This window comes from Pleurodeles waltl, chromosome 6, assembly GCF_031143425.1.
Source record: "Pleurodeles waltl isolate 20211129_DDA chromosome 6, aPleWal1.hap1.20221129, whole genome shotgun sequence".
Taxonomy (NCBI): domain Eukaryota; kingdom Metazoa; phylum Chordata; class Amphibia; order Caudata; family Salamandridae; genus Pleurodeles; species Pleurodeles waltl.
The window spans coordinates 227,100,556-227,113,809 of record NC_090445.1 but is presented as its reverse complement, the minus strand read 5'-3'; the positions used below and the strand labels follow the sequence as shown (position 1 = coordinate 227,113,809).

The 13,254-nt window shown below is 46.0% G+C and overlaps 1 protein-coding gene across 2 annotated transcripts in view; it reads right to left on the bottom strand.

Moving 5' to 3' along the window:
• The window catches only part of ACBD4 (acyl-CoA binding domain containing 4), a 224,830-nt gene extending 224,586 nt beyond the window's left edge, over nucleotides 1-244 (bottom strand). For both annotated transcript variants that reach the window (XM_069237954.1, XM_069237956.1), the window contains exon 1: nucleotides 113-244. The gene's annotated coding sequence lies outside the window, so the exon portion shown is untranslated. The remainder of the gene's footprint in view (nucleotides 1-112) is intronic.
• Nucleotides 245-13,254: the final 13,010 nt, after the last annotated feature.

The window sequence follows — 13,254 nt, the reverse complement described above, 5'->3', positions numbered from 1 at the left end:
ACAAAAGCAGTATGTGGTCACTGACAGCACTACGATTTTGTCTACGTAGAACTAAACGTTCAAAGAGAGTGCGTGAGAGTAGGGCGAAGGTGGCCTCCTGTCCGCTACTTACACGGACCCTCCGGCAAGTCAGTCCACCACCGGTTGTCCGGTGTTGATCCTTCAAGACAGGCACTGTTTTAATTACTTCCGGATATTTTGACATCCACTAGCGGAACATATTGTAGCACTCGTCTCGGAGCCAGAGGGACCCGTAATGTGTAAAATGACCTTTGATTGGAGCTTTGGTGACACCTCAGCCAATCCTAATATGCTGTACAGAATTCTGATGTGCTCATTGGCTGTAGGGTCGCACTTGCCCTTGATGTGTATCTGCGCCTCTGTGCCCCAACTTCCACTCGCCAGCGGGTGATCGTCAGCGTTTCCCTACTGGGTTAGATGTGGCACGGTTGAGCTAAATTGTTCCCTGTTGTGCTAGAAAAAACCTGTTTGTGCAGGTTTCCTAATATTGATCTATTTTTTTAAATTATGTTCTGCTATTTTTAGGCTATTGGGCTACAGATTTGTGTTGGAGACAAATCCAGTCTTTTATTCGTGCCAGCATTTTAGAAGGACAAAGTGGGAGATTTAAAAAAATAAAGAATCAGGAGAACGTATTTTTGTTGTATTTTATTTCCTTGATGTAATGTCACCTTTGACTCTGGCTGTCTCCCAGCAACCGGTGGAACTTCTGGAATGCTGGAGGGCCAGCAGAAGGAATAAGCGGTTGGTGTGGTGTCAGAACCGGCTGATGGCACCGACAGCTGATTGTGGCAGTGCGGTTGTTTAAATAACTCACGCAACACAGGCTGTTCAGGTTTCACTGTCGCGTGGTCGGGTCTGGCCTAGGCAGCTCCAATTACGGCAGCGCGGCTGTGCTCTGATCACAGCGCGGCTTCCTTTGCCGGCCCCGGCCACGCCTCCTTTATTATATAGCTCCGGCCCAGAGGCCTCGGAGCAAACCACAGCTACCTCAACAGGAGGTAGGCTCACTCTGTTACATCCGAGGGATCCTCCAAGTGGACGCGCTTAGAGTCTCCCCCCTCTTGCTCAAAGGTATCGGGTGGTCAGTTACGTCACCGCAGCGACACCACATTCCTCCAAAAATGTATAACTAACAAATAACACACAAAGTAATAATGGCAGTTTAGCCGTCACATAAGTGGTCACGCAACCGCTTGGAGGGGCAGGGGTTGTTACGCAAATTGTACTTGGTAGCCCCTGTCCGGCTTTGCGTGGAACCCAGATCTAAGGGGCCATTTGACAGTTCAGACGAGGTCAGATCAGGGGCTCTTCTCGTTGATCGGAGGGGCAGGAGCCAGGGCTGTCATCGCCGACCGGTAGTGACAAGGGGTCATCATCACCACTGTTGCAAGGTTCTCCTCCGCTAGTCTCGCCTGATGGATAGAATCTTTTGAACAGGGAGATGTTGGGAGTGACAGTTTCACTCCCACGCTGAGCTGTGACGGCCAATCCCTTCCTGTGAACGATGGCCACGGGGCGGTGCTGAAAGGTGTGCGGAACTTACTCCCCGGCACGACGTGCTTCAACAACACCTGATCTCCAACAGGGAGGTCAGACGGGGTTGCTTTTCGACTCTGGCTAGCGCGTTGATTAGACGCATGCCGCTTCCCCTGAGCTTGATCATGACACAGGGCTGGAGGACCCCACGAGGAGTGATGCGGGATGGTGTCTGTGGAGGCCCTCCCAAATGCAACTTGACTCAGTGCTCTGTTTGTGGTGGAGTGGGGCGTCTGCCAATAATTACACAGAAACGAAAAGATGGCATAATCCACCGCCTGATCACCAGCGATGGCAATACGAATCACTTTGTTCAGCGTCCTCATGAACCTTTCGACCTCACCGTTCGCCTGAGGCCACCGCGGGGTGATTCGTCGATGACGAGTGCCAGTGGTATTCAGATACTCAGCCAGTTCACAGCTTTGAAACGGTGGACCATTGTCTGTCTTTATTTCGGATATCAAGCCATGAGTGGCCATGGCTTTCTCTAGACAGGAGATCACATCGCCCGCTGTGAGGGCAGGGATAATCTCCACTTCGGGGTACTTGGAAAAGTCATCAATGAGGACCATGGTGTGGCGACCATCAGGTAGGCTGCCAAAATCCAGGCTGGCAGACACCCAGGGTCCTGCAGGGGCGGGCTCTGTCTCTATGGGTTTGGGCTTGCTTGGCTTTCCAGTGGCCTGACACCACACACACGACCACACCAGTTTCTCGACTTGTTCGTCCATGAGGGGAAGCCATACTTTTGACTGTAGGCGGCTCTTTGTTTTAACCATGCCTTGGTGGCCGTTGTGGGCCAGTTCGACCCCCTTGGTGGTGAGGGATGACGGGATGACCAACCTATTCCCTCTCAGTATGCAACCCTCTGCGTCGGCGGTGAGCTCGTCTCTGACATTATAAAGACTTCCTGTGACGCGTTGGGACCCGTAGGTCAGCAATGGTAGCTGTTTCTTCAACGTGTGCCATTGATTGTTCCACATTGCTACTAGAACTTTTTGTAAGCACTCATCATCTCTGGTGGCCTGCACAATTTCGGCCATCATCATGGGTATTGGTCTGGACCGGTCTGCGATATATCTAATGTACTCTTCGTACTCCTGCGCCTCATCGACCTCCACGCCCGAGGCTGCTCATGGATGTCTCGTCAAATAGTCTGCAGGATTCTCAGACCCTGGACGGTATTCCAATTGGCAGCGATTGTCCTGCAATTGAAGCATCCACTTCTCTATCCTTGGCGAAGGTTTAGAGGCGGTGCCGTTGAATAGTGGGAGTAATGGCTTGTGATCTGTGGTTACAACAAATGGGCGGCCATAAATGTAGATATGATAGTGCTTGCAGCCCCAATGCACTGCGATGACTTCCTTCTCTATCTGAGAGTATCTCTGCTCAATTTAAGTAAGTGACCTGCTGGCATAGGCGACTGGTGACCACATCCCTTCCATCTGTTCTTGGAGTAGTACGGCACCTAGTTCCTTTGGTCCAGCATCAACGGCGATCTTTGTGTTTCTCTTTGGGTCGAAATACCGTAGGGTGGTTTCGCTGGACAGCGCTTCCTTAATGGCCTCAAAAGCAGTTTGTTCAGCTGATCCCCACCTCCAGGACTCAGAGGCTTTGGTTAGCTTCCGCAATGGCTGGGTGAGGTTGGACAGATCTTTGATAAAACAGCCGCAGTAGTTGACCATTCCTAGGAATCTCCGGACCTCCGTGATGTTTGTGGGAGGGGGTGCATTTTTGATGTCGTTCACTTTAGCCGGGTCTGGGGCGATGCCACTGGCTGAGAAGGTGTAGCCGAAAAATTGTATCCTGTCCTTTAGGAACTTGCATTTTCTGCGATGTAGGGTGAGTCCGGAATCTTGGATGCGCTGTAGGACACTCTGAAGGCGAGAGTGATGTTCCGCGATGGTGGGCGCGTGGACGAGAATATCATCACTGACGTTGATGGTTCCGGGCAGGTCAACCAGCAGTTCCTGTATGACATTTTGGAACACCTCTGCAGCACTGGATATCCCGAAATTCAGCCGTTTGTACCTCCTTAGTCCGACATGTGAGGAGAAGGTTGTGATGTACCGTGATTCTTTTGCTAGCACGAGCTGGTGGTATCCGGACCGGAGGTTTAGCTTAGAAAACCAACGGGATTCGCTGAGTTCTCCCAAGATGTCATCAATTGTGGGGGTCAGGTGCCTCTTGATGGCGGCATTGGGGAGGTGCATGTCCACACATATGCGGACCTCCCATGGTTGTTTGGGTTTCGCGCTACCACGATTGGTGAGACCCACGGTGTGGGCCCGGAGACCCTTTCGATGATTCCTGCCTTCTCGAGATGGTCCAGCTCTCTTTCAACTTGGGGTCGGAGGTGGAACGCAACTCGCCGGTGGCGGAGGGCTACAGGCTGTACTGTCTCGTCAATGTGGAGTTTGATCTCACGATCTCTGAGGCATCCAATTCCTTCGAACACTCCTTCATATCTGGCTATCAGATCTGCTATTGACTCTTGGTGAATGCTGAATGCGAACGTGACTATCTCTAGCTCTTCTGCAGCCTTACAGCCTAACAGCATTCCTTTTCCTTCCTCAGTCAGGTAGACCTTCGCCGGGGTGGACTGCGATCCGTGGGTGAGATTGGTTCGGAACACACCTTTCAGGGCTAGGGGAGTGTTCTGCCCCTACGCGTAGACTTTCACATTTGCTTTCATTAGCGTTGGGATTGGTACCATCCGGCGATGTTCCTCCGCTGCTAGGAGGTTGATGGATGTTCAGGTGTCCACCACTGCAATTATCTCATGCGTGTCCATGTGGATCTGGCACTTTGGCAGTTTAGCTTGACGAGAATATGTGTGCTTGACTGTGAAGAGGGAGTGGACTACGTGTATCATGGCTTCATCATCGTCCATGTCACTCCCATGCTCCGACTTGTTCGGTGGGGTATCACTGATGCGGTGTTGACTGACTCATTTCCGGTTCTGGTCCTCTTGGACCTGCAGACTTTTGCGAAATGATTTATCTTCCCGCAGTTGGAGCATGTTCTGCCTCTTGCCGGGTACTCTGATGGTTTGTGTGGGACCCCACCACTATACCCACATTGCCTTGCTTGAGCTTTGTTTGGTCGTTGTTTGGGTCTGTTCGTGGGCACTGTGATCGCGTTGGCCGTCTCTTCTTTTATAGAGCGCTGTAGGGCTGCTTCCATGTGAGATTCACGGGCTCGTGACAGCTCTTTCGTGCACCCCATTTGCAGGATGTCCGGTAGGGATTTTCCGGACTCTTGCAGGATGCGCTCTCTGAGCTTTAAGGATGCACATCCTTGGATTAGCTGTCCTCTCACTTCTTCTGTTTCGTCATTGAACCGGCAGGTGCTTGCTAACTCTCTCAGCCTCATGTGGAAGGCATCCAGCGACTCCTCCGCTTGTTGTCTGGCTTGCCTGAATATGAATCTCTCATAATCGGTATTAACCATTGGCTCGAAGTGCCTGTTTAATGCTACTATGAGCGTTGTGTGTGTTTTGGGGGTGTCTTCCACAAGGTTGTCCTTCCCCCGTATATGGATGAGCATGGCGTGTTTCTGGTCGTTCGCTACCTTGGTGGCTTCGAAGAAGAGGCCCGGGGTGTAGAGGGCGCGAATGTACTCTCTGTGGACTGAGGTGCTTCAGTGCGCGAGATGGATGCCGGTGTCCGCTTTGTGAGGGCCGGCTGAAGTGATGGAATCCTGTGGTTATGTGTGCCCAGGATCCATGAAGCTGCTTTTGTTTTATTGTTTGAATAAAAAAAAAAAGTTTTTTTTGGAAAACGTTTTTTTTTTTTTTTGTGCACCAACACTCAGGCACTTCGGGAGGTTGGTGATGGTGCCTAGTGTTGGCTTGCACGCATAGCGGCACGAGCACCGTGAGACAAACGGCCGCTGCTTTGATTCCTATGTGTGGGTTTCAAGATTGCACCCACCGCACGAGCACTGCGTGATCTGCGGCCGCTGCGGGGCAATTTTCACCGTGTGGGGCCGCCCTCCCTCGTCGCCAATGTGGTGTCGGGACCGGCTGATGGCCCGACAGCTGAATGTGGCAGTGCGGTTGTTTAAATAACTCACACGACACAGGCTGTTCAGGTTTAACTGACGCGTGGTCGGGTCCGGCCTAGGCAGCTCCAATTACGGCAGCGCAGCTGTGCTCTGATCACAGAGTGGCTCCCTCTGCCGGGAAGGAAAAAGGAAGATAAATATATGAAATAAGAGACAGAACTGCAATTACTCAGGCACTGCAATGACAATGGCAACAGAATTAATGGCATCACCTCCAATTTTTTTACAAGATCCAGGGGAGCCATGCATGGTTTGGGAAGATTGGAAGGATGCCTTTGTCGCATACTTGGATGCAATAGGAGGGGAGATGTTTGTGGAAAAACGGAAATGAGCAATTTTAAAGCATTGTCTAGGAGTAGAAGGAAGAAAAGTTTTAAAAACGTTGCCATTACTTAACATGAATGAAGGAGATTCTGATCAGGAAGATGAGGTTTATGACAATGCTATGAAAGCATTTGAAGAAAACTATGGAAAAAAGATAAACATTGTGGTAGAACGACACAAATTTTTCTCATGTGCTCAGAAACAAGGAGAAACAATAGATCAGTATGTGAATGGTTTACGAAGGTTGGCCATAACTTGCAAATTCAAGGATCTGAATGATGAAATTATTCGTGATCAGTTCATTAATAGGGTGAGAGACACAAAAATACAAGAGAAACCCCATGTTGGACAAGACTGTTGAAGTCGCTAAACACATGGAAAATACGTTTCAGTATGTCAAGGAGCTGAATAGTGCAGCCTCTGGAAATAAAGGACAAAACATAGTGAGTGAAGTGAAATTCACCATGAAGGGTGTAAACAAATTTAAAGAAGAGACTAGAAGGAGGACAAAATTTGAAGGTTTTGGAAAAAGGAAAGAGTGCTTCAGATGTGGTAGTAACAAACATTTAGCAGAAGCGAGAAACTGTCCAGCTATGAATACTAGATGTTTTAAATGCAGGAAAATAGGACATTTTGTGAGGGTATGCAGAATGTCGGATGAAAGCAAATTCAAGAAGTCAATAAATATAATAAAGGAGAATGGTGTAGAGAATAAAACAAAAGGGTTGGTAGCGGCATTGTTGCAACAGCATGAAAGCAGAGAGAGAGAGTGGTAGCTTTTGCGTTGTGCACATTGAAGGGAGCTGAACTGACATACTCAACTATTGAAAAGGAGGCATTGGCAAGCTGGTGGAGTGTGCAACGTTTTTGTACATATGTTTGGGGCACAGAATTTGAACTACGTACAGATCACAAACGATTGATAGACATTTTCACTACTAAAGGGGCCAGCAAGGCTACACCAAGGATTGCCAAGTGGATATATAGACTGCAAGAGTACACATTCAAAATTAAATATGTGCCGGGAATAAAGAATATAAATGCCGATTGTATGGCAAGATTACCGGTGGACGGCGAAGGAAAATGTGAAGAAGATGAGTGCATGGGGGCAGATATATCAGATATGTGGGGAGCTATAGACAGGGAAGAATGGAAAGCTGCTGTAGAAGCAGATGCTGTGTTAAATAAGTTAATGAAGGAATTACCGGTGGTGAAACAAAGACAATTGGGTGCTGAATTGGATGTATTCAAGAATGTATGGGAATTGTCGATCCTGGATGGCATATTGAGAAGAGGTGATAAACTGGTAGTACTGGAAAGTTTGAGAGAAAGAGTGCTGAGGTTGATGCAAGAAGGCCATGGTGGCATATCTGCCATGAAAAGGAGGGTTTGAGCACATTTTTGGTGGCCGAGAATGGACAGACAGATTGAAAGATATGTGCGAGAAAGTATTGCATGCACATGTAGTGACAAATCACTTGTTGTAAGAATCAACTATCAAATCATTGGAGTTACCAGAGGAAGCATGGGAGAAGGTAGACATTGATATATGTGGTCCATTCAAGTGTGAGGGATGGTCAGACAGGTTTGCCATAGTCATGATGGATTATTATTCCAAGTGGCCGGAAGTGGCATTTATGAGAGAAGTGAGAACATGTAATGTGATAACATTGTGTGAAGAGATATTTAGAAGGGAGGGATGTCCTGGGGAAATAGTTAGTGACAATGGTCCACAATTTACTTCTAGTGAATGTGAAAATTTTCTCAAGAAATGGGGAATTAAACATTGTAAAACACCTGTGTATCATCCAAGGGGTAATGGTATGATTGAACGATTTAATCGTGTGCTGGGGGAAAATATTCAACTGGCTATATTCGACAACTCCTCGTGGAAGACTCAGGTTAGAGACATGTAATGGAGTTACAGAACAACTCCACATAGTGTGACTGGGGAAACACCGTTTTTGTTATTAAATGGAAGAGTACCCTTTACAGTGGCGGTACCAGCATGGATGGTTAAAAATAAAACATGTGTGATCAGTCACGAGGAGATTGGTGAAAGGGTGAAGAAGTATCAAGAACAATATGAGTCAAGACACGATAACAAAATTAAGAAAAAACAAAAGGTGTATGAAAAAGGAGCATGGGTGAGAGTAAGCATGGGAAATGTGACAAGGAAAGGTGAATTTAAATTGTCAGAACCTAGATGTGTGATAGAGGTGAAGGGAAGTTGTGTGAAGTTATCAGATGGCAACTGGTGAAATTTAAGAAGGATGGTAAAGTGTACAGATGTGGAAAGGAGTGAATGGTTGAGGAAGAAGGGGTTGATTGAAATATATTAATGGAGGGTGGTAAAGATATGGTAAGAAGACCCAGCGAAAGGATCAAAGAAAGATCAAGGTCATTAAGAGACGATGTATGTTATTAGAGCATTAGTATTAGAAGTTTACATTTAAAGTACTTTAATAGGAGTTGTAACTTGATGTTATGTCACCTTGGAATCTGGCTGTCTCCCAGCAACCGGTGGAACTTCTGGAATGCTGGAGGGCCAGCAGAAGGAAGGAGCGGTTGGTGTGGAGGACAGCTGGGCCAGAGGTCGTGATATATTACTAATAAACAAGTGAAAAGGACTGCGTTTACTGTTTCCTTGTGCCATTACAATAACGGACCATACTTTAACAATTTCCCCCATCAACTTAGTTTGATGCAGAAACAATTTCGGATTTATTGGCATGTATGCAGGGCTGGCTTTAGGGCCGACCTCGGGGAAGCTCTGTATTTAGCAATAACTTACAAAACTTGCGATTTAAAAGCACCTACTGAAAAGTCCCTTGAGCTCCAGCCTTCAGGAAGGAATTAAAATGTCAATATAACTTTTGTGATCTGAGTTTTGTCTAGTGGCAGTTTTGACTCACCATAAAGTAGGACAGAGGGTTAATATGCCTGCTACTGCAAAGAACAGAACTATACTTTTATGAGGACAGCTGAGTGGATTAGTAATTTGTCACTAAAAGCTGATCCTTGGCCCAGTAATTAGCGAAACAAGCCTTGCTAACTATTGCTTGCAGTACTGCCTACTTTTCTGTGACTCAGTCCAGCTTGGTAACTGACATACGAGGGAGGTGCAGCCAGAGCACCGGTATGATATTGTAAATAAGGTTGCCACCTTTCCAAAGAAAAATCCTGGACATTAAAGTTTTACGATTTTGCAAAGGCCTAGATACTTAAATTGGAAACATTGTTTGTATTCATTTTTAAAATGTCTTTTCTGTCTTTGTTTACTTTAACTATCAGTCAAGCACCATTAAGGCAGCTCTAGCACACATTTTAAATTGCTTTCTGCTAAAAGAAAAAAATACCAGCTTCAGGTGATTTTCAAAATTTTTGAACCCTCCAGGACGATAAAATACTGGTCATGTCTGAAAAAAACAACAACAACCAGATGGTAACCCTCCGACACATGCAGCATTTTGCTTAGTAGTTAATAAATCTGGATAATCTATTTGTTATTTGCCTGTGGCATGTCGCCTTCATTCCTGCCAAGTGTCACACCTCTTGTGTTAAACTAATGCATTCTTGGTTGCATTTTTGCATTACTGCATGGTGCTCTAAAGTAATCTTGTAGTTCACATAATGGATAGGAATCTTGCCATATCACATATTAAGATTGCTAAAAGTGTGTCTTTACCAACGGAGCTCCACAATTGGTGTACTGGTCATCTTCACCAGTTGGCTACCTGACTCTCCTACTACTGGACTGGACTGGAGTCCCCTTTCAGTTTCTGCTTCACAAGGGTGAAATGGAATGCTGCCTATCCTTCTCCCCAGCCAAGAGGCGGAGGTCTTGACCATGCCTGTTGTGCATAGTTAGCATGTGTACCTTACTTACACAAGTAGATATTTACACAGGTTGTGACCTACAGAAGCAGCAGCTTCAACCAGGTTTAGTTTGAAGCTGCACACAAGTTAAAGCAGAGAGCTTCTTTCTCTTGCATACAGGCTAGTCCCTCAATATCCCAAGAGCCCGAGGTGGTGTGCATTTGTTTGAAATGAGACTAATACAGATACAGTGATTATGTAGGCAGCCCTTTTGAAGATCATGTATATGTTATAGTATATATAAAGCTGTTACAGCAGATCTTAAAATAACTAAGCGATGATGAATAAACAGGAAGCAAATATGAATACAGACAACATATTACATTAAAACTCATGAGTAGTAACTCTTGGCTAATTTTAATAATCTCTGAAAATCTTGCTGTTGTAAAGCATGACCAGGATAGTTGTGTAACAATGTTCAGGGCAAACAGTACATAACTGAAAATAAAGACAGTTAATATTTCCAAGATGCCAGGAAGTTCTCAAACTGCAGCCTTGATAGAAGGACAAGTACCCCAGAGGTAGATCTGTTCTTCTCTCAGAAGGGTTGAGAATGCTGCTTTTTTATCAATATCCAAAAACCATCATAAGAAAAGTACCATTGTCACTTGTCATGCAACATGAGAGAAAACCCATAAGAATTATTGATATTAGCATATTATGCAAAATATGAGTATTTGAATAGAAACATAAACACATATTATCACATTGTGATATAATGACAATATTAGTATGGAAATATAAGCGGACCCATAAGGCCTTCAAGCCCAAAAAATAATATGATGAGCAGCCGCACAGTATGTTGTAAAGACCCAAAGGCAAGAGTCCATTTTGTGACCGACTGTTAAGTTAGCTAGTCTACCATTGACCCGGATACTACCCCAGATGCCTAATGTCTTTATCTTTTGAGGAACTTGTGAAAGTGTCAAATCATACAGACAATGACATTGACAAACACCTAAGGTGACCACAGTCTGAGACACGTTCTTTGTTATCTATGTTTCAAGGTCAGACAGTGAATGTTTAATGTAAACCAATTAATCTGAATTGACATACTTTTGTCATACTGGTTTATGCCGTTTTTCTTGCACTGTCATATTGGTTCATACCAGTTATGCCTGGAATTAAGTAAAAATTCCCCAATGTAGGGTAAAGGTCAGAGGCCAATACTATAAAAACCCCATGAAGTGACCATTGAGGGACAGCGGTCTTTGCCCCAGATTATCTCACGAGGACCTCCTAGGTTGCCATACTGCCACAGCATTCATTCTGATGCTGAGAGCCGCTACCAAGCAATTTCCAAGAGGAGATGTGCTGAGCCCAGCTGATGTGTGGTTACCTTTCCAGGAAACACTATGTCTCAGTCAAAGTCTGATAACCACACAGCTGCTTCTTTGCCATGAACAGCTACACCTTGCACTGAATCCCAAGTAACTCTGGATGCAAGTTAGCTACTCCATGCTCTCATAGTGTAGCGCATAGAAGTAGCCTTTAGGGTGTTAAATTGCCAGCAACTTTCCAACCATGTTAAAAATGTTCATATTATTTTCACTGCTAGTGGCATGCATTAGTGCTGTTCTAATTAATTATATTCTGTGTCGTTATTACTCATTTTATAAGCAACAGGGTGAGACTGCTGAAATAAACACTTTTAAACATATAGGGCCTCATTACGACCCTGGCGTTCTAATGACCGCCGGGGTCGTGGTGGCGATTGGACTGCTGCCAATGCGGGGGTCCGACCGCCACATTATGACCATATTGGTAGCACCGCCGTCGGACTGCCAGCACCACCAGTTTTCGTCAACAGGACGGTCTGGCAGGCCTAATCTGCAGGGTAGGGCTGCAAGCAGCGCCGCCCTGGGGATTATGACCGCCTTCTCCGCCAGATGTTTCACGGCGGTAACGCCGCCATGACAAGGCTGGGGAGATGGGGTGCAGGGTGCAGGGTGCCCTACGTCAGCCCCTGCACTTTGCATGCACTTGGCATAAATAGTGCAGGGGTCCCCCTGGCCAGCCCCGTCGCAATGTTCACTGCAACAGGTGTTGGTGCATCCTACTCACTACATCATTGCTGCCGGCTCTATTACGAGCCAGAGGCAATGGTGTAGTCCATTTCCCACTCCGCCCACTGACCCAGCGTGAAACTTGTAATGTCCCCGACGGGGAGGCAGCCACAATGGCCCTGCACTGCCCATGCACTTGGCACTTGGAAGTTATAATGAGGGCCTTAGTGTTTTTCTTAGTGCAGTACTTGTGTGTGATATTCTAAAGTATGAAATACAGTTTGAATTACCAATACGTCCCTGGCCCTTTTATGGGATTGTTAGTAACCCAGAAAGCATGGACACCACACTGACAAACATGTCAAGGGGGGCTGTGTGGTACTACAACAACCTGGACTTTTCATGCTCAAGCATTGGTGAGTTGTCTTTTTTTGCAGTTTTATATAGCACAAACTCAACCCGAAAGGTACTGAAGCGTGTTACGTGAGCACCAGTTACATTACACAAGGACACATTCATTTTCTGTAGGCACTGGGATATTAAGTAATTTTCCCAGAATCCCAGGATGTTGAACCAATGCCAAGACTCATACCTGGTTCCCCAGCTCTGTCGTAGTTTGGACTCTTGCCCTGGGCAAGACTGCTGGTTTGGGGATGACAGTACTTATGTTTGTAGGTGACTATGCCTGTCCTACAACATGTCGCAACTGTAGTCCCAACCCTTCCGGCTCACTAGCAGTACCTCACCAACAACCCAAACATTCAAAGGTGATTTGTGGTAGCCTTTACGCATGGACTCAGAAATATGACATCTCAGGGAATATCGTGGTTAAACGGAGATTACCCCTTTCTCACAGATATATTATATCTCAACCAAACAAAGGCAATAACAAAGATGCAGTAATGTTTCAATAGTTTTTATTCAACATAACGCAGTAAATCATATTGGCTGCAATGATTAGGATAATGAACAGTACAAGAGATAGAATTGTAAAGACGAGGGTCATGATTATGAAGATCCCCACCATCTTGTAATAGCATAGGAAGACATGAAACGTATCATCTGTCCGTGTACCCTATCATAATAGGCCTAACCTACCTAGAGGAGAGCTGGGTATGTTAAACCTAATCTGCCAATGCCATGTCCCTGGAAGGAGCCCCCAACCCTGGTGACCTTGAATGAGGTCTCAGGCTCAGACTTCGGCAGAACACAAAGTCCGGGTCAGCGTCAAGGTGATGTGCAGCATCGATAGCAGCAATGGTATCTGGTCGGAATCCCTCTGATTATCTGTCTAAAGTGTGATGTATTTATACAGATCTACTTGGACCCCTTGACGTAGGTTGTTCCAAAACAATAGATAACGCTGCATGCTTGGGATGGTAATTTCTAATGTGAGCCCCTATAGTTTGTTTGTCTT